This window comes from Lontra canadensis, unplaced genomic scaffold, assembly GCF_010015895.1.
Source record: "Lontra canadensis isolate GAN:19392208 unplaced genomic scaffold, GSC_riverotter_1.0 scaffold48, whole genome shotgun sequence".
Taxonomy (NCBI): domain Eukaryota; kingdom Metazoa; phylum Chordata; class Mammalia; order Carnivora; family Mustelidae; genus Lontra; species Lontra canadensis.
In genome coordinates this window covers 13768928-13787266 of record NW_022631042.1, presented here as the reverse complement: position 1 = coordinate 13787266, position 18339 = coordinate 13768928, and the positions used below count along the sequence as shown (strand labels likewise).

Here is an 18339-nt window from a genome sequence, read left to right as displayed (position 1 = left end):
ATCTGAGAGGATTACACATCTTTTTATTTTATTACCAGAATCACTTTGCAATTCATAGTTGTCTTAATATTTCAATGCAGTCAGGAGTTCCTGAATTGACATTTGTTTCTCTTCTCTGAAAGGTTTCTCAGAGGTCTGATAGTATGACTTCTGTTTCTGAAAATCTGAAGTCCAAAAAGCCACAAATCCTCCCTTAGAAAGTCCTGGGTGTCACTGAATTGGTTGTCTAAAAAAATGAAACCTAATGTGCTCAGCGGCAATTGTCCCATTCTCTGTCCATGCTGTCCTTTTCTGGCTAATTCTCAGCTGGAATATTTGCAAAGGAAACATTCAGGCTGAGGAGCAGGGAGTTGTCGCAGCTCAGGCTCTGGAGCTGCCATAGCTGAGCCTTTGTCATGGCCCCGGGGGCGGCGGTTGGGGGGACTCCTCTCCTCTTGGCTGCTCCCACCATCTCTTTGGGACCCTCACTGAGAACTTGGAGCCTTCTGAACGAAGTCAAAAGAATTCCTACTCTACTAAATGAAACACTTTAAGAATAACAACAGAAATAATGAGCCCACAGTAAGGAAGTATTTTAACCACACCATACATACGCTTTACCAAAAAACCCTCTATCCCCCATACTGTAAAGAGGGAACAGACATGTTGCTTTCGGCTGGGTTGCATGAGGGGGATGGCCACCAGAGTATTAGCCAACTCTCTGTTGTCACTTTTTTTAAAAATAAAGATTATTTATTTATTTATTTATTAGAGCAAGAGAGAGCACGAGAGCGGGGAGGATCAGTGGGAAAAGCAGGCTCCCCGCTGAGCTGGGAGCCCTATGCGGGACTCAATCCAGGGACTCCGGGATCCTGACCTGAGCCAAAAGCAGTTGCCCAACCAACTGAGCCACCCAGGTGCCTGTCTGTTGTCACTTTTGATTGAAACCAGCAGAGATGTGTTTTGGCAAATCTATTCGTAATTTGTCTTCCCTTACAGGGCCCCCTGGTAATTGTGTTTCCCATCAGGGAGTTGGATGGAAGTTAATGTATTGACAATCTGCTATGATTGATGACGAATGTCTTGTTAACATTTACCCCACTCTTCGACCCACAGGACAATGCCTCTTAGACATCTGGTTTAAAGAATTAAAAGGACAACTTCTTCGTACAGGAAGAACTTCTTCAAAGGTAGGGGTCTGTCTTCTGAAAAGGTTTACATTAGTAAAGAAGGGAATTATACCAAAATGACATGATTATATATTATTATTGCCATAATTAATACTTTTCAATCCAGAAAGTAAAGATGGGGAGTAGGAATGAAAGATAGGGAGTAGGAATACGTGTGCAAGAACATTAATCATACTGCTTGTCAAAGGGGACGGATGGGTGAACACACAGCAAAGAAAACCAGCCCTTTGTGTCCTTCCGTAGTAATGAGATTTTTGTCTTACTAAATCATGAATCATAAAGTTCAGAAAATAGCAGAGTGAAGGCATTGCCAGTAAACAATATGTTTCTGAAGGAATTCAAGATTGAAAATGATAAGGAGTTATTTACAAGAAAAGAGTTTTCTTTTTGATTCCATCAGGTATCAGAAAATTTCCCAAGAATATACTTACCCGTACATAATTTTTGTTGTCTCACAGTGAAGTCCAAATAATACAAAAGTCTGTTGGGAAAGTTTAAACGTTACTTTGATATGTGCTTTCTGCTTTGTAAATCAAATGCTCCCACCCCCACTGCCCATCCCTTTCCCGTTTATGTCACTTAGAATTTTCAGCTCTAGAGCGGACTCTGCCAGGCCTGTGAGGCCTTCTGAAAAGCCAGCTCTTATAGTATTGAACTTGATGAAGAATATCTTCCTCGGAGATCTGGAACATAGTTCAGAGACCTCTATCTCATAAGGGATGTATGAGAGCATGATTGTTTGGACATTCAATCCTCTGCCCTCCTAGGTTCTATTTAGCAAATAAACTCTCAATAGATTTTAATTATGAAAAGAAGATTGTCTGCAAGATTTGGAGGTAGGAAAATCTTGCAAGCATGTTGTCTCTTGTCCTTGAGAAATGCTAAAATTAATCCATTCAGATGTCCTTTTCTGCTGAAGAGGAAATGATTCATGCCTCAGTTGAATTTGCTTCTTTTGTGCTCTATTAAAACTGATTTCATATAACTAATTATTATGGTGCTTCAAAATGCCTCCCAGAAATCCCCAAAGCAGTAGCCTAGAAACTAAGAACGTTGCTTTGTAAATCAAGTAGCACACATTTTGTTCCTCTCTGAAGAGTTCTTGAAAAGTGAACATTAGTAAAGACTAGCAAAATGGCTGAGTTAAGTAGTCGAGACCAATACCAAAGAGACTTCATTTCTATATTACTAGAAAGCTCTCTTTGTTAATGTAAAGTGATTTACTTTCGACCAACCTATACGCACCTCCTCCAACAAGTGTCCTTAATTCGTAAAATAAGGAAGGGTAAGACCCCTCCAATCTCACAGGGACACGAAGTCTGGATGTCCCAAGTTGTTGGGAATTGGGATGTTAACAGTAATAGTGTTAAGTAAAAGTGGCCTATGATAAATCATTCGTATACTATATTATGTCAAGTCCTTCTGGAGGTAATATATTGTGTGATACCTAGGAGAGATGGAAAGACAGCAAGAACAGGAGCTTATTTGAAGTGGTGGTTTCTAGTAAAAGGGAAAGATCCACAAAGACGAGGCAAGGGGAGGGACCACCAGGGAGGAGTGTGTGGGGTCCTTGGAGGGTAGCGGGGGTAGAGCTCCGTAAAGGCTCTCGAACTTTCGAGGACACTCTCCCACGGTTGTTCGGGACATTTTCCTGGCTGGTTGCACTGTTTCCTCTTTCCTTCATTGTGAGTTATTTTACTTAAAATCTCTATCTTCCAGAGGCAGAAGTGAAAAGGTTCAATTCTACCTTTCTCAGTACATTCTTCTCGTGGATTGTTTTGGCTGGTCTTTTGTTGAATGACTAAACTGAGCTTAGAGTTGTGGGGCTCTCTTAGAGCCACTGAAATATCTCATTTTATCCTTGTGAATGATTTAATCTGGTCGAAACTAAATCCTGAGTGTCTTCTCCTGGTTCTTTTTCCCCTGCGTCCTTGAAACAAAGGCGCCCTGAAACTTCCCCAAATTCTGAAGCCCTCTTGTATTCAGAATGTCCCCAGGCTATTCAAGAGTTCAGCCCCTGACAATAGAATGAGAAAGTTTTTTTGTAACTACTTGGAGTTTTCAGTAGTCTTTCCCACGTTCACTAGTGTGCTTTCATATCCACAAGATGTGAGTGCCCAGAACTACGGTTTTCCTTCTCTCTGGAAAGCTCTACAGCTGCTGATTGGTATCCAGTCATGGATACAAACCACATTCCCCGTCATCATTAACACAATTGTGTTAATTATTGCCACAGAAAAGAATTCTCCCCATCTGTTCTACCTGGCTTGAAAACCTTGGGTGAGCATGCAAGACAGCTAATGGCGGAATTTCCAGAAGCAACCAGAGTTGGGGGGCAGGGAAGGAGTGCCCCTCAAATCACTCTGTATAAATGATTTTCTAGAGCTCTGGCTGCACTTGCGTGAGTTTTGTCTTGGTTGTAACCATAATAAGTCTGAAGAAGAATCCTGCCCTGCTATACCTGTGTGTGTGTGTGTGTGTGTGTGTGTGTGTGTGTGTGTGTGTGTTATGTTAGTCACCATGAAGTACATCATTAGTTTTTGATGTTGTGTTCCATGATTCATTGTTTACACATAACAACACCCTGTGTTCGGTGCAATACATGACCTCCCTAATACCCATGACCAGGCTCACCCATCCACAACCCCCTCCTCTCCAAAACCCTCAGTTTGTTTCCCAGAGTCCATAGTCTCTCATGGTTCATCTCCCCCTCTGATTTTCCCCCCTTCACTTTTCCTTTTCTTCTCCTAGTGTCCTCCAAGTTATTCCTTATGTTCCCCCAAGTAAGTGAAACCATATGATAATTGACTTTCTCTGCTTGACTTATTTCACTCAGGATAATCTCCTCCAGTCCTGTCCATGTTGATGCAAAAGTTGGGTGTTCATCCTTTCTGATGGCTGAGTAATATTCCATTCTGTATATGGACCACATCTTTATCCATCCGTCTGTTGAAGGGCATCTTGGCTCTTTCCACAGTTTCTGCCCTACTATACCTTAAGGCACATTCCCATTTGGCAAGCGATATAAAAAGGAAAACCTGAGAGGTTATTGGAGTTATTTAATGATTACTTTTGATTAATGATCCAAAAGCTGTTCTTCCCCTTGGACTCACAGCCCTAACTTTTAAAAAATTATGTATACAAAGTAGGAGAATGCTATTGATATTTTGAGTAAATAATAATAGAACTGATAACAGTAAAAAGATTTTTTCTTATAATTAAGTTGATTTGTAAATGTGAATCCATTTTTTATGACAAAATGCAAAGGGACTACAGTTTTTAAGACTGTTTAGCAATAAGAAATCAAAATTTGTCCTACAGGATCACTGTAGAGCTGAGAAGTTTTATCTCACATTACTGGGCACCAGATAAATCTAGAAGACACATCATCCACAAAAGGAATACTCACCTCACAAAATGAGAGATGAAAAGCACATGAGTAAGAAGCTTCCCGGGGAAGCCTGGGACTGGTAGAAACCAGGACAGGCATCTAAAACGAAGCAAAGGATATTTGCCCCCTTTGTGGCTCTATACCGGTCAGAATTGATTAGGTGTTTGGTCAGCTAGAAAACCAGAACGATCTTTTCTTGTACGTAATGGCTTCCTCCCTCTTCACCCTGACGTGTGCTGAGGGCGAGCTCCGGATTTCAATGCGGTGCCCACAGCTCTTGATTCGTTGGCCCGCTTGGACGGTCCCTCCATTGTGATTGCGGCTAACTCCGGCAGGGAGTGAGGGCTCAGCCCCGAGCCCCAGGGAGCAAGAATGTTCTGTTCTTCCATCCCAGTGTTGTCTGCGACTTCCCCGTTGCCCTTTGGAGCCTGAGCAAAGCTCTGTGACCTGTGGTCAGATGGGAGCATATTAAATGTCCCATGTAGGGCGGCTGAATTACAATGCATTCCTGCTGTTGATCTCTGAGTTACTCTGGCCTCTGTGACTGAGGGACCTTTATTGATTAAGTTATTTCTGCCCCTTGCATGCTGGTCTCATAATTCTTAGGAGACGCTACCATTTTTCTCTGGAAACCCACCCCACTCCTCTCCCACTCTTCCTGCTGTTCAGTCCCAGAGCTGTCTCCGAGGCTCGGAAAGACACCTGAAGAAGGACCGAGGCATCCTCTCCTGGGAGGTTGCGGGAGGGCGAGATCGCGCAAGGGTGGCAGGGTGGTGAGAAATGTCGCAGCATGTTTCGGTGGCCGTGTGGTAGTCAGTAGAGGGACGCTGCACACGTCATGCGTTCCTCCACTCCCTTCCCACTGTGGCCCGGTGGGAAGAAAGATCTGCTTTGGAGCCCAAAGGAGAAAATCGCCCCAGGAACTCTCATACAGGAAACTTGTCGCGACGTAGCATTTCTATGCCAGAGGGTTGATGCGGTGACCTTTGCAAAGGGATCTTTGGAAATAATGGATCAATATTTCCGGATCAGTATTTGTTCTCCCTGATGTACTTTTGGCTTAGTTTAAAATGTTTATTTTTTTTTAAAGATTTTATTATTAATTTGAGAGAGGGAGGGTGAGAGAGACCATGAAAGGGGAGAAGGTCACAGGGAGAAGCAGACTCCCCGTGTCGCTGGGAGCCCGATGCAGGACTCGATCCCAGGACTCCGGGATCATGACCTGAGCCAAAGGCAGTGGCTTAACCAACTGAGCCACCCAGGTGCCCTAAAATGTTTAAAACACTTAGTTTTAAATGTTTAGGGCTAGTGGGCTATGGGCTTTAACTTGAGGGCTCCCTGAAATCATCAGAACTGGACCACTCCAGAGGGGGACACTGTCCTGTGACCCTTGTTCCCAGCAAGTGCAACCCTGACCGAGATAACCCCGCCCCTGGAGAAGGATAATCAGAAATGGTATCCCTTACGCATTCAGACTTAGGATATTGTCGTTCAGCAGTCTAATGACCAAAATTAATGTTCATTGAACTCCGTAGGCCACAATATACTGGGTCAGATTATACCAGAAAGCCCTAAGTGTCCAGGTGCACAAAGATAGAGATGTGTGCCTGGGTTCTGTGGGTGCTGTAGCCTACCCCTTCCTTCTAGCATCTGGACATTTCATCCCTGGCTGCCTTCGGAGGGAGTCAGATCCTGACAGAGGGTTATCTAGGGAGCTACCCAGGGGGAAAATGAAGCCCAGTGTGGAGCAGGAGGCCAGGCCCAGGCCCCTGCTGGTGACGCAGTATGCTGCTGTCACGTCTGACTGCGCACACAAACAGATGCTTGGACTTCCTCTTCTTCTTCTTCTTCTTCTTCTTTTTTGCTTCACTTTGTTTTGTTTTGTTTTATTTTGCCTTTCACGACAGCATCTGTTTTGTGAGGCAAAGGAAAAAAAATCCCTTGGAAGGCTGCGAGTTTTCATATCTGCAGAAGGCATTTCTACAGCTTTTGTCAAACTTAGCGGCTCTGTAAAGCGTCTTTGTTTCTGGTTGACTGTTGCAGAAAGCAAGTCCATAAACTAGCGCGCATACAGGAGAGAATGATTTCTATTGAAAGAGTCGAGTAGGATATGGGGCATGGGGCTGGTTGTGAAAAGGGTTTTGTTTCTTGGAGCACGGTGGAAATCCACATTCATATCGCTGCTCCCGCGTTCGTTAGCATGCACGGTTAAACAATGGGGCATGCCAGCCGACGTGCTGGTGTTGATTAATGCATTCCTCGAACGTGTTGATTAATGTGTTCCTGCAATGCCTCCTAAGCCCCAGCCTGCCTGCTCCTGAGGTGTGCAGGACAGGCCTCCCCGCCTGCTGCCACGGCGCTCCCGCGAACCCATTTGCGCCCAGGTCTTCCGTGTGTATATTTCACACCCATGCCATTCTGGATAAAACCACAGATCTAGCCGACTTTTTGCAGAAACACTGTCCTCTCCCAAAAGTGTCCTACCCTATGATCTAGCCTGAGACACCATCAACTCTGAAGTTCACAGAAGGAGTGCTCTTCTAGCTGAACAAATGTTGGGTGCCCTCTGTCTGTCCCACAGATGATTCCACCCTGATTTTCATTTTCGTTGTTCTCAAAGTTTTTGTAAAGAGGAAAAGCTGAAAATACTCACAGAGCGCAATTCTCCCTTGAGTAATCCAGGAAGACAGATGCAAATGGACAGACCATTAGACACGTGGTGCACTTGGCATCTCAGTTGGAAACCCACTCTTCCCGGGGACGGGGATCGGTGCAGCGAGGCTAATTCCCTTTCCAGGCGGCTTCATTCAAGATTGTGACTTCGCTTGCTTTATTATGGATTCCCAACCAACCACTAATTCTTTTTGTAGAAATTGTTTCTGGAAAGCCTCATCTTGGTGAGGTTCTGCCTGGCTAATTGTTCGGAAAAGATGAGCTTGTAACATTTTTTGTTTGTTTAGTATCTTTCACTTGTTATTTGAGACATAAGAATTCTACTGCTACTTTAAAATTTTTCTGACCCTAGAATTCTCAGCAAGATGACAAAAACTGATGAGAAAGCCAGGTTCTCAAATGATGAGAGAATGTCTGAATGGCTCAGTGGTGTTGCCCACTACCTTGAGGCTTCCAGCTATGAGGCATTTTAATAGAGGAAACTGTCAGTGTTACTGAAAAAAACTACTTTCAACTTCAGGAAAAGCAAAGTGAACAGGTTTATCCTGAACAAGTGGGGACTTTTATGTATTAGAGAATTACCATATGAAACTATTACACACAGAAGTGGCAAAGTCACCTGTATTAATCCCGTTTAATTATTGGCATGAAATTAATGGCAAAGGATGACATTCTGATATTTTCAGGAATAAGACTTCAGGGAAGATTCTTTATTCCATTTACTTTGGCAGTTCATAGAACACATGACTTCTATTATTTGCTTAATAACATCTAACCCCAAATTACAGTGTTTTAAAAATATTTAGTTATACGTCTGTCTCACAAGGAACATTTGTCAGAAATGAAAAAGTAAAATGTGGGCTCACTTCCTTGGCGCTGGTAGACATAAACTTCTCTTTTGTAGCTCAAGCTACACAGATATGTGTTTAAATCCCTATAATGATGTGGAAGACATTCTTAGGAAAACCAGTCTACTTGATTTTTCAGAGAACCTTTAATTACATGTTTAAAAGAGAAATACACCGAAATAACTGGGAGGACTTCACATATGTGATTAGACATGCATTTTCTTAGTGAGCTTGAATTCTACAAGAATTGAGGGGGGAGACAAAGAGATGCAGCGAACATGATTAATCCGTTTTTCTGCAAAACTTTTGGTAATGTACTGAATAAAAGCTTTGTTGACAGAAGCTGTTAGCTTGGTGAAGGAGAGGCCATAGGAACAGGTTATAAAAGGAGAGACTGGAAAGCAGAGAACATTCCACATGGAAAAGGAGAGCAGGGGAAATGGTTTCTGCAAATCTGTATTTATTTTGTTGTCAGTAAGCACAGAGATCATGTAGTCAACGTAGTTTCCTAAATGACTTTCTTCGGGGGCGGGGGGAGGGGAAGAGAAAGAAAGAAAACCAGAAAAAAACAAACAACAACCAAAAAACCCCACATAAACCAAAAAAAAAAAAAAAGGCACAAAACAAAACTGTGAAAACAATTTGACAAATATAACTAGACAAAACTACTGCAAATTATCTAGAAAATACGTCTAAGTTCCAAGTGTCCTATAAAATATTTCTCTGTTATTTAACATTTCCCTGTTTTAGAGAACCCAATGACAGATATGCTTTAGTATTAAAAGAAAAAAAAAAGAAAGTCTTCAAATTGATTTGTTGTGCAAAATAACAAATCATTTGACTGGTATATATTTTTGAAGGCTCTTAAAAGTTTTCTTGCTGTAGAGGGGTAGGAGAAAAGGAAGTATGTCTTAGACAGCCTCTCACAGCATCATGGGTACTTAGTTCATGCTCTGTAAATATTTGTTGAATGAAAATGAACACTTGTCATGCACCAATCCCAGAAGTCATCCTGAGGAAAAACTTTCTCCTTAATTTTCTCTCCAGGTCTTCAAATGTATTGCTGATGGTTGTTGCTTACCCAGGGCTGCTTTATGGTAAATTGATACACACTTTCATTTTTCTGAAAACAAGCCTTTGAACACTAGTCTTTTTCTTCTGTAGAGCAGCCCACAAGTTCAGTAAGAAAGTAGATTTCAAATATTTCCATTATAATGGACTTGCTGATTCTGTCCAAATTATTATTATTATTATTGTTTTTAAAGATTTTATTTGAGAGAGAGAGCACAAGCAGGAGGAGTGGCAGGCAAAGGGAGAAGCAGGCTCCCTGCTGAGCAGAGATCCTGATGTGGGACTCGATCCCAGGACCCTGGGATCATGACCTGGGCCGAAGGCAGATGCTTAACTGACTGAGCCACCCAGGCACCTCTGTCCAAATTATTTTTATCACTGCAGTGTAGCGGCCTTGTTCCAGTAAGTGCTCAAGTGGACATGGAAGGGTGTGGAAAGGGGGAACAATTCAAAGACTTTCTTTTATAAGACACATTCCCCTCAGCTGAGAGTCAAGCATTGTTTTTCACAAGTAGAATGTTCAGTAACCACCGAATGACCTATGAGACCATGGCCAATATCTGATCCTAGAATCTTACCACTTAAATAAATCAAAGTTTATTCTGGACTTATTTTGGTTTCCTTAATACAAATAAAATACTACTTACAAGACCTATAAATAGTGCTGACCATCTCCATTCACAAACATCGTTGATTGCTTTTTATATGCAGGGAATCATGAGAGGTTCTGAGAATGCAGCCTGCCTTCTACACTATGGCCCTTGCCCTTCAATGACTCTTTAGTTATATAACAGAAATCAGCTGTTCACATGCACATTAAAGGAAAGCACAGAGTAGCATTATTGACAGTTAAACGTACAGACTGAAAGTGCTTGGGGACGTCGAAGGAGCAGTGACCTCTAGATAGAGACTGACAAAGATTTATGGTTGATTTGAACTTCAACTGATCCTTGAAGGAGGAATGGCTAGTTCAGAAATTTTTTAAATAAAAAAAAGAACAGAAATTCCAGAGGTGGGGGGGCACCTGGGTGGCACAGTCCATTGAGTATCCCACTCTTGGTTTTGGCTCAGGTAGTGATTCAAGGTCTGTTCAGGTTGTGATCAGGGTCTGGAGATCGAGCCCCACCTCACGCTGTGTGCTCAGTGGGAAGTCTGCTTGATATTCTCCCTCTGCCCTTCCTTCTGCGCGCTTCTCTCAAATAAATCTAAAAAAAAAAAGAAAGAAAAAGGAAAGAAAAGAAAGAAAAGAAAAGAAAAAAAAAAAGAAAAGGAAAGCAATTCTGGAGGGGGAAATGGCCCAGTCTTGAGTAGGGGAGGGAGATAAGTGTGGTATTTGAATGGCAAAAGAAAAAAAAAAACAAAAAACAGATAAGCAAATTAGAGCAGAAGGTAGACCTAAGTAAGAAGCAGTTGAAAGTGACTTAGGGGAGGTTTTTGTTCCTTCTTTCTTTCTTTAATGAATGACTAAACATTTGTTCATTCATTCCTTCGTGATGAGCTAGTATGTTTCAGACATCAAAGGGTAGCGGGCAAGTTATACATGGAATGTATCGAACACAGTAATAGCAGCATGGTGTCATTAGCCCCCAAAAGTAAAAATAATAACAGTGTATATGTGTGTGTGTGTGTGTGTGTGTGTGCGCGCGCGTGAGTGCCTATAAAAGTGTAATGGTGATACAGAAGCAAATGTGACCGCTCTGCAGGGGGGCAGCAGGAAAAACCGGGAGGAGGAACACTGAGGATGAGTAAGCATCTTGCAGGCAGAGGTGGAGAAGGAGGTCCCAGCTGTGAGCAGAGTCGCAGTAGATCCCCTCGAAGGCTTGCGGTCGATGCCCTGGTGTATGACTGAAGGAAAAGTCAGAGGTGCTATGAAGGCCCGTTGGAGACTGTTCTCTGGGCCAGGAGCTTGGGATAGGTTGTGGGATTCCATGTAAGGATTCTGAGTAAGGGCGTCACGTGATCAGATCTGAGTTTGGAACAAACGCCCTGGTAACCTGCATACCTGGTTGGTATTGGAGCCGCTAAGCTGGAGAGCCTGACGCAGGGTCCTCGCAGAGAGCCTGCAGAGAGACAGTTGACGGCAGACAGAATGGACCCATATTCCAATTAGGAATGAGAAATGAGAAAAGCAAGCCCCGACCACTGGCTTGAGACACTGGGTGGTTGGTGGTCATCCTGAGTGGACTAGAAGGGGCAGAAGGGCTGCTTTGGGGAAGAAGATAGGGTTTTGTCATGAATATGCCAAGTCTGGAATATGTCAGATTATGACTGTACCGTATGGAGTTTGAATTACATTCAGTTATGAACCCGTTGTGGTCTTGAGTGAGAAGTGATGTCTGCCCAACCGTTGTTTTGAGAAAGTTCATCTGGCATCAGTATTTTAGGAAAATTTCATGAAGCACCATTAAAGATGAAGAAAGCACGTAGGCAGTTAGTGCCGTGGTGGGTTCGTGAGGACAGAGACCCCAAAATGTGGAGAGAGGCTTCGAGAATGGCAAGCAGACATGCCAGGCAGGGGTCAGCAATCTGCAGCTGGAGAAGAACAGAGCCTTGCCTTTCCTTGTCTTGTTTAAACCCAGCCAAGAGTTTGTCCCATTGTTCCCTGAACACAATCTCAGTGGAGACATCTCTGGCTGGGGTGAGTTTCATCTCTGGAACTCAGGGATCTGGGTTGGCAACAGTGATAAGCATCCCAGTTTGTCCTCGGAATCCATACACATATTTGAAAGAGGTAGGTGGTGGTTTCCCATGGCCCACGTGCGAGAAGAATAAACGCCATCAATCATGTCCAAGAGAAGAACTGGCTGTAGAAACCAAAAGGTCAAAAACTCTTATTGACCAGAAGACCTAGAATGTACACAATTCAGACTGAAATGGCTTTCTCAGAGAGTGATCTGAACAAAGAAAATTTTGCCAAGGGCAAAACTGAAGGAAAACAGTACATAGCATTCCCCAGGGTCACTGGAAACATTTTTTTGAAGCAATAACATGGGACAATATGTCATTATTACTAAGCAGACCCATTTGTGTCCAGCATGAGGGGGGAAAGAGCTGCATTGTTTCTGTGCTCGTCATGTTCGTGGCCGTAGTTTTGTCTGTTCCATGGTCACTGTTTGGAAAGGGAGGTCACTTAGACACATGCCAAATGACTGAAGTGGTATTTCCACGAAACATTTCCATTTTAATAATTCTTTCGTATTTGTAGATGAAAAATGGCTTAACCCCAGGGCATATGCTAAGATGAATCACAAAGCTCAGAAATTTTGTCCTGAAGTGATGAGTTGGCTGCGAAGGGAATTCACATGTACTTATGGACAAATTCTGGCATCATTAATGCCTCAAATCATAATTTTAAATGCCCAAATCATAATTTATATTCATAAATTTTTTATTTTGAACTCCTGGGTAATCAAAACTCTTACCACTGGCCATTCATCTTCTCTCCCATCAATCACATGGAGAAGAACTGCAGTTTTTAAATAATAGAAAAATTACCAAAATTTCCTTTCATTTATTTATTTTAGCACTATCTTATTAGCTTGTATCTGACCATTTTATTTCTCACGTAGATATGATAAGCAGAGAAAGTCCCCAAATCTGACATGGCACTCCTTTCGATTATTCCAGTATCGTGGGATGAGAGAGTAAGCAGTTATGTGGTTCATGCACTGGGGGGCAGGAGGGGAGTGTCCCCCAGCCTGCTTCCTTCTGCAGCTCTGGATGTTAATGTTAAGTCTTGTGGCTAATGGCCCCCAGCTGCCTGGTACCAATTCCTCATCAGTTCCTGTTCTGGAAGTCATATTGGTGATCCATGGGGGCCTTGGAACCTATTTTCTGGAAAATTAATACTTTTAAATATTTCTGTAAATTTTATGAAAAAACCCTTCTGATTTGTTTTCCACATATTACTTGCATTGTTTTCAGTCTGGCTGCCCTATAACATGCTTTGGCATCTATAATGAAATTAATTCTCTTCCTGGTAAAAAGAATGGGAAATGTTTTGTTAGGATATACAAGAGCACTGATTTTAAATTGTTCAGATTATATAGAATTCTTTTCAAGTGATGTCAGAGAGTCCATTACAATTTAAATTCATTTTCTAAATCAAAATTATGCTTTATCTTCTCGGCATTATAGAGCTGTGCCTTGTATACCCCTGCAATGTAATCAATGTTTTGCCTCTATTTATAGAATATAGAGAATCTTCAACAGTTTCCTTTTTTATTGTTGTAAATAATTATTTTTAAGGAGAGTTTTGACTGAAATCTAGTTCTACTGAAATATATTTTCAAAGTAAAATTTGTTCCCTGAATAAAATGTAAAAGTAAAACAGAATTTGTTATTATTTATTTATTTTTAAAGATTTTATTTATTTATTTGACAGAGAAAGCAAGAGATCACAAGCAGGCAGAGCAGCAGCGGGAGAGGAAGAAGCAGGCTCCCCACTGAGCAGGGAGCCCAGTGCGGGGCTCAATCCCAGGACCCTGGGATCATGACCTGAGCCAAAGACAGATGCTTAATGACTGAGCCACTCAGGCGCCCCAAAACAGAATTTGTTTTTTAAAGAGGAGTTTCTATTGCTGAGTTGACAGTGTTATATTTTGGCCAAAAGTATTCGAATGCAAAGACATTTCTTTTTCATGCTTGAGCTTCTCTTGACTCCTGAAGCCGTTTAGTGCCGCACAATCAGCACCATCATTTCAATTCTACAATAAATTATGAAAGAAAATGAAAAACACCCTAAGTGGTAAAGGCAGATCTGATTCAAATTTTATTTCCTCCTGGCCTCTGTGCCTCAACCGGGGCAGACCTTTGCCATCCCCAAGTCTGGAACTACTGGTTTGACCTGTTCCTGTTTCAGTGTTGCCCGGAGGGGAGCGCAAGCAGCACTGAGAAAGTTATTTTCTTGAAAGGTCTCAGCTTACCCGGGGATGCATCTGTCTGATGCTTCTCCTTTATGTTCGCCTATAGGTATGACACGGTGGCCTTTTTAGAAAATAGATCTTTATTGTAAAAATAGCATCTGAGATCCTCTAAGGCCCTATTCCATAAAGACAGATTAGTTTAATTTCATATATTTGAATGTCTTCCCAATGGTGATAGCCCTTCTTCAATATTTAATCAGGTAAAATTAACACGGTGTTATAATAACAGTTGAGAATAATCAAAATAGGTCCAAAGCAGTATTTTTTTAAAAAAAAATACATCAAGTTTGTTTTTTTCCAAACCTGTGCCTATACAAAATGTCAACCAAAGTTTGTGGAAGTATTAAATTAGTATGCAGACAGTCCTCCATGAATAGTGGAACTGAGTATCCCCAGTAAGACTTATTCTGAAAACCATTATGTTCTACTACAAAAACAGGCACCATTGATAAGGCTTATCAAGGGTCAGGCATGGTCTAAGCAGGTTATGTGCTTTGTCCCATGTCATCCTCTCAGTTACTGTCCTTATTTTATAGAGGAAGCAACTGAGGTTCCCATCGCCCATGAACACACGGCTAGAGAACGGCAGAGCACGGATTCCCACCTAGTGAGTCGAGGCCCAGAGCTCCGTGCTTCACCTGCCGCCCCTCCGCCCGAGCGGGAGACGTGTCCACGTGGACGCCTCATTAGTTCGTAAGGAAAGCCCTTGGCCTTGGGAGCTCTGGTCAGTGCGCCATGCGTATGTGACAAATAAGGTCTCATATGGAGGTCAAAGCTGTTACCTTGCTGCCCGTTCACATCAAAGGATGAATCTAAAGGCTGTCAGGGCTGTCTGCGTGCACCTGTGGTTCTTAATATCCATTCCACGCTCGTGCATTGTATAGAATAAATGACTGCGATAGAAAGAGAAAAAATACCTCCAGGCCAGATGATGCAATGTGGTTGGAAAGGCCTTCCTGAAGCGAGGTGGTTTAATAGTAGTGCTGGGCATTCTTCTCCTAGTGGGACTGATTATATCTGAAAAAAAAAAAAAAAGAAAAGAAAAAGAATTTTGGAATTCTTGGCTTCAGTGTGCTTTGCTCACAGGTATGACAGCTGTCCACACAAGTAGAACTTGCGTTTTGTACCTTGTCATCCCCTGATGTCCAGTGCCACCTCCCCCTTCGTAGGTCTCTTCCAGAGGAACCTCTGCAGGAGCTCTTCACACAGGATTCAAAGGCGCTCACTGTCGGCTGCTTTGCGAAACCTGATACCTGTTTTAGATGGGACTCCCTACTCTTTTCCTGGCCCCTTCCCATCCTGACCCAGTGTTTGTGTTTTGTTTGTCTTTTAAAGATTTTATTTATTCATCTGAGAGAGAGAGAGAGAGAGGCAGAGAGAGAGAGAGAGAGGCAGAGAGAGAGAGCAGGGGAGAGAGTCAGAGGGAGAGGGAGAAGCAGGCTCCCCTCTGAGCAGAGATCCCAAAGCAGGACTCCATTCCAGGACCCTGGGATTGTGACCTGAGCTGAAGGCAGATGCTTAACCATCGGAGTCACCCAGGTGCCCCCAGTGTTTGTGTTTTAATAGAAGAGTCTAGAAAATTAATGGCCCTGAAGATCTAAAGGAAGGAAAATGAAATCCTCTCATTCAATCCAAGTAGTATAATTCCACACCGGGCCTTTTTCTATTTCGGGCAGGGGAGCCCAGGCCACAAATCCCTTAAATCACCATGTAGAAGAACCATCTACTCAAATCTCCCACTTACTTAGCCTCTAGTAATTTCAGTGATGCCTTTTAGACAAGAGTCACGATAAATATGTACTTTTTTCTTAAAATATGATCATCAGGAACAAAGGATGGCTTTGCAACCTGCATTTTATTTAAATTCATATTTCATTGTATTCCTTATCTCTTTATTTCCAAGTGTTTCATTCTGGCTATTACTTACCTTTCTCTGTAGCCTAGTGAAGTTTGTATAAAGCCAAAGCCCTTGCCTTGGCCTCACTCTGATTCCTCTCCCTTGATTCTGCTCTTGGTCCTTTGGCTCTTCGATGTCCCTTGAACAAGCCAGACACCCTCCTGCCTCAGGGCCTTTGCACTGTGGTTCCCTCTGTCTGGAAAGCTCTTCCTGACTATGTCACCACAGCTTGCTGCCTCTTCTTCCAGTCTTTACTCAAATACATGTTATGGTGAGCTGCTTCCTGATCCCGCGGTGGGCAGGTGTACCTGTGCACGTGTACACATGCACACACAGACAAACATTGGAACCCTATCTCCCTCTCCAGTTTCATTTTGTACTTCGCAGTACTTACCGCAAACTATATAATTTACAATTTATGTTTTTGTTGTTATCTATCTCCTGCCACTGGAGTATAAAGTCCATGAGGGCAGGAATTTTTGCCTGCTGTGTTCATTAGTGTATCCAGCACGAGGAAGAGTGTCTGGCTTGTGGTGGGTACTTAATTTGCTCAATGAACAAGTGAAGGAAGACTTAACGGAAATTCGGAGTTCCAGCCCTTTGTCAGATAAGGTCACTAGCTGCACAAGTCCTGCCTGACTTTGGTGTAACAGTGACTCCTCAAGGTTCCGAAATGCCATGGTGTAGACCTTCGCTGACTCACAGCTTCTGCTAGCTGGAGGAAAGGGTAGTGTGGCTTTCCATTGTTGAATGTGGAGGTGGAGTTGGAAGACAATCAAAAGAAATGTTCCTCTCATTCTTTGGAGCAAACGAACAAATCTAGCATTTGTTTTGGGGAGAAAAAATGCTCCTCGCAAAGAACAGAAACTGTTCCCAAAATCTTTGAAGTATGTCACTGATCCTTGAATCAGTAGCTGAAGAAGCAAGTATCCTAGGGACAAACATGGGCTTTGTTGGGATGAAAGCTAATCATAAGTTTACAATAACTGATTGGGCATTTGGCTGGTGACTAATTCCTGGCAGTGACACAGAGGAGGCTCTCAATGGGCCCAGACACACATATTTTAAGTAAAGACCCTTGTCCTCAAAGACATTGAATTTTTTTGCCTGCTGCTCTCTTTTAGATAAAAATAATGCGTTGCTCAAGATATAAATAACATTGAGGATTCTGCCAAAGACATAGAAGTTTCTATACTGGTAGAGGGAAACATTACTTGGGGAGAGGGATTATCATTTTTTAAGAGGTTTTTTTCCCCCCTATAATTCATTTAATTTGCTAGTTGTAAAACCACAAGATACCACATGAATTAGAACAATATTCCCAGCAGTCCCCCAATCGCTGGGTCTGTGTTTTGTGGTATGAACACCGAAGCCAGTTTGTTTCCTATCAATGCAGTAAAAATCTTTGTCAACCCCCAAGGCCTGCCCTGATGCTGCATTGGCCTGGTGATTTCAGGATGCTAGGAGCTGCCCGCCCCCCTGCCCCCGTAACCTCCTGTCTCTTGAAAACACACCCCAGCCTACTCCTAGGACCTAAATCTCACCGACCGGACCTTATTTCCTTAATTCCATTCTATATTTACTGTGTGGCTACTGCTTCAATCACATCAGACATGGTGGGATGGGGGTGCCAACCGGAGTGGTGGCCTATATAGTCCCATATGCCAGGGACTTTAAGCTTCGATCCTGTCCAAATGAAACCTGTGAGGTCTCATCCGTAGGTAATGCTATCGTGGCTCCATAGTTCGGCTCTGCCCAGGGAAAGCTATCAGGATACATAGTACCTGATGGGAGGGAGAAAAGCTAGCACCTGAGTAAGAAGAAGTGCTCAAATGGAAAGCGCAGTGGAGAAACTTCTCCCGTTCCTTAATTCTTTGGAAATCCAGTCTTGTTCACTAGATGTGGGGATAGAAGGTTGCCAGTTGCTTGAGAACCTGTGGTTCTTTAATTGCCTGCTTTTTGGTCCTTCTGAAGATTTTGAAGGGTGTGACGGGGCATCAGGCCGAAGGGCATATTCCCCGTCAGTAACCGGTAACCGTGTGAAAGGAAGAGTTAGCCTTTGCCGATTGTAGATCACCTCCGGGAATGCAGCGTGGCCCGGTGCGCTCCCCAGCCAGGTTCACAGGAGCCCTTCTCAAATAAAGTCGTACAGAATCCCACATGATGACCCAGAGAGGAGCTCAGCTGCCCCGGGGCCCCTTTGCTTGAGCCTGTTGTCAGCACCCTGAGGATGCTCTGCCCCGTGAGGCCATCCCCTGACATAGGATACTGACCACGGCGTGGCACACTGACCACAGAGGTGCCACGGTGCTTGTCACAAATGCTGTCCTCCACCCATGGAAGCAGGGATGGTTTTGCTTCTTTT

The 18339-nt window shown here is 43.1% G+C and overlaps 1 protein-coding gene across 18 annotated transcripts in view; it reads left to right on the top strand.

Moving 5' to 3' along the window:
* The first annotated feature begins 1095 nt into the window (after window positions 1-1095).
* Window positions 1096-18339, top strand: part of NRCAM (neuronal cell adhesion molecule) — a 129533-nt gene continuing 112289 nt past the window's right edge. For all 18 annotated transcript variants that reach the window (XM_032873413.1, XM_032873411.1, XM_032873409.1 and 15 more), the window contains exon 1: window positions 1096-1169. The gene's annotated coding sequence lies outside the window, so the exon portion shown is untranslated. The remainder of the gene's footprint in view (window positions 1170-18339) is intronic.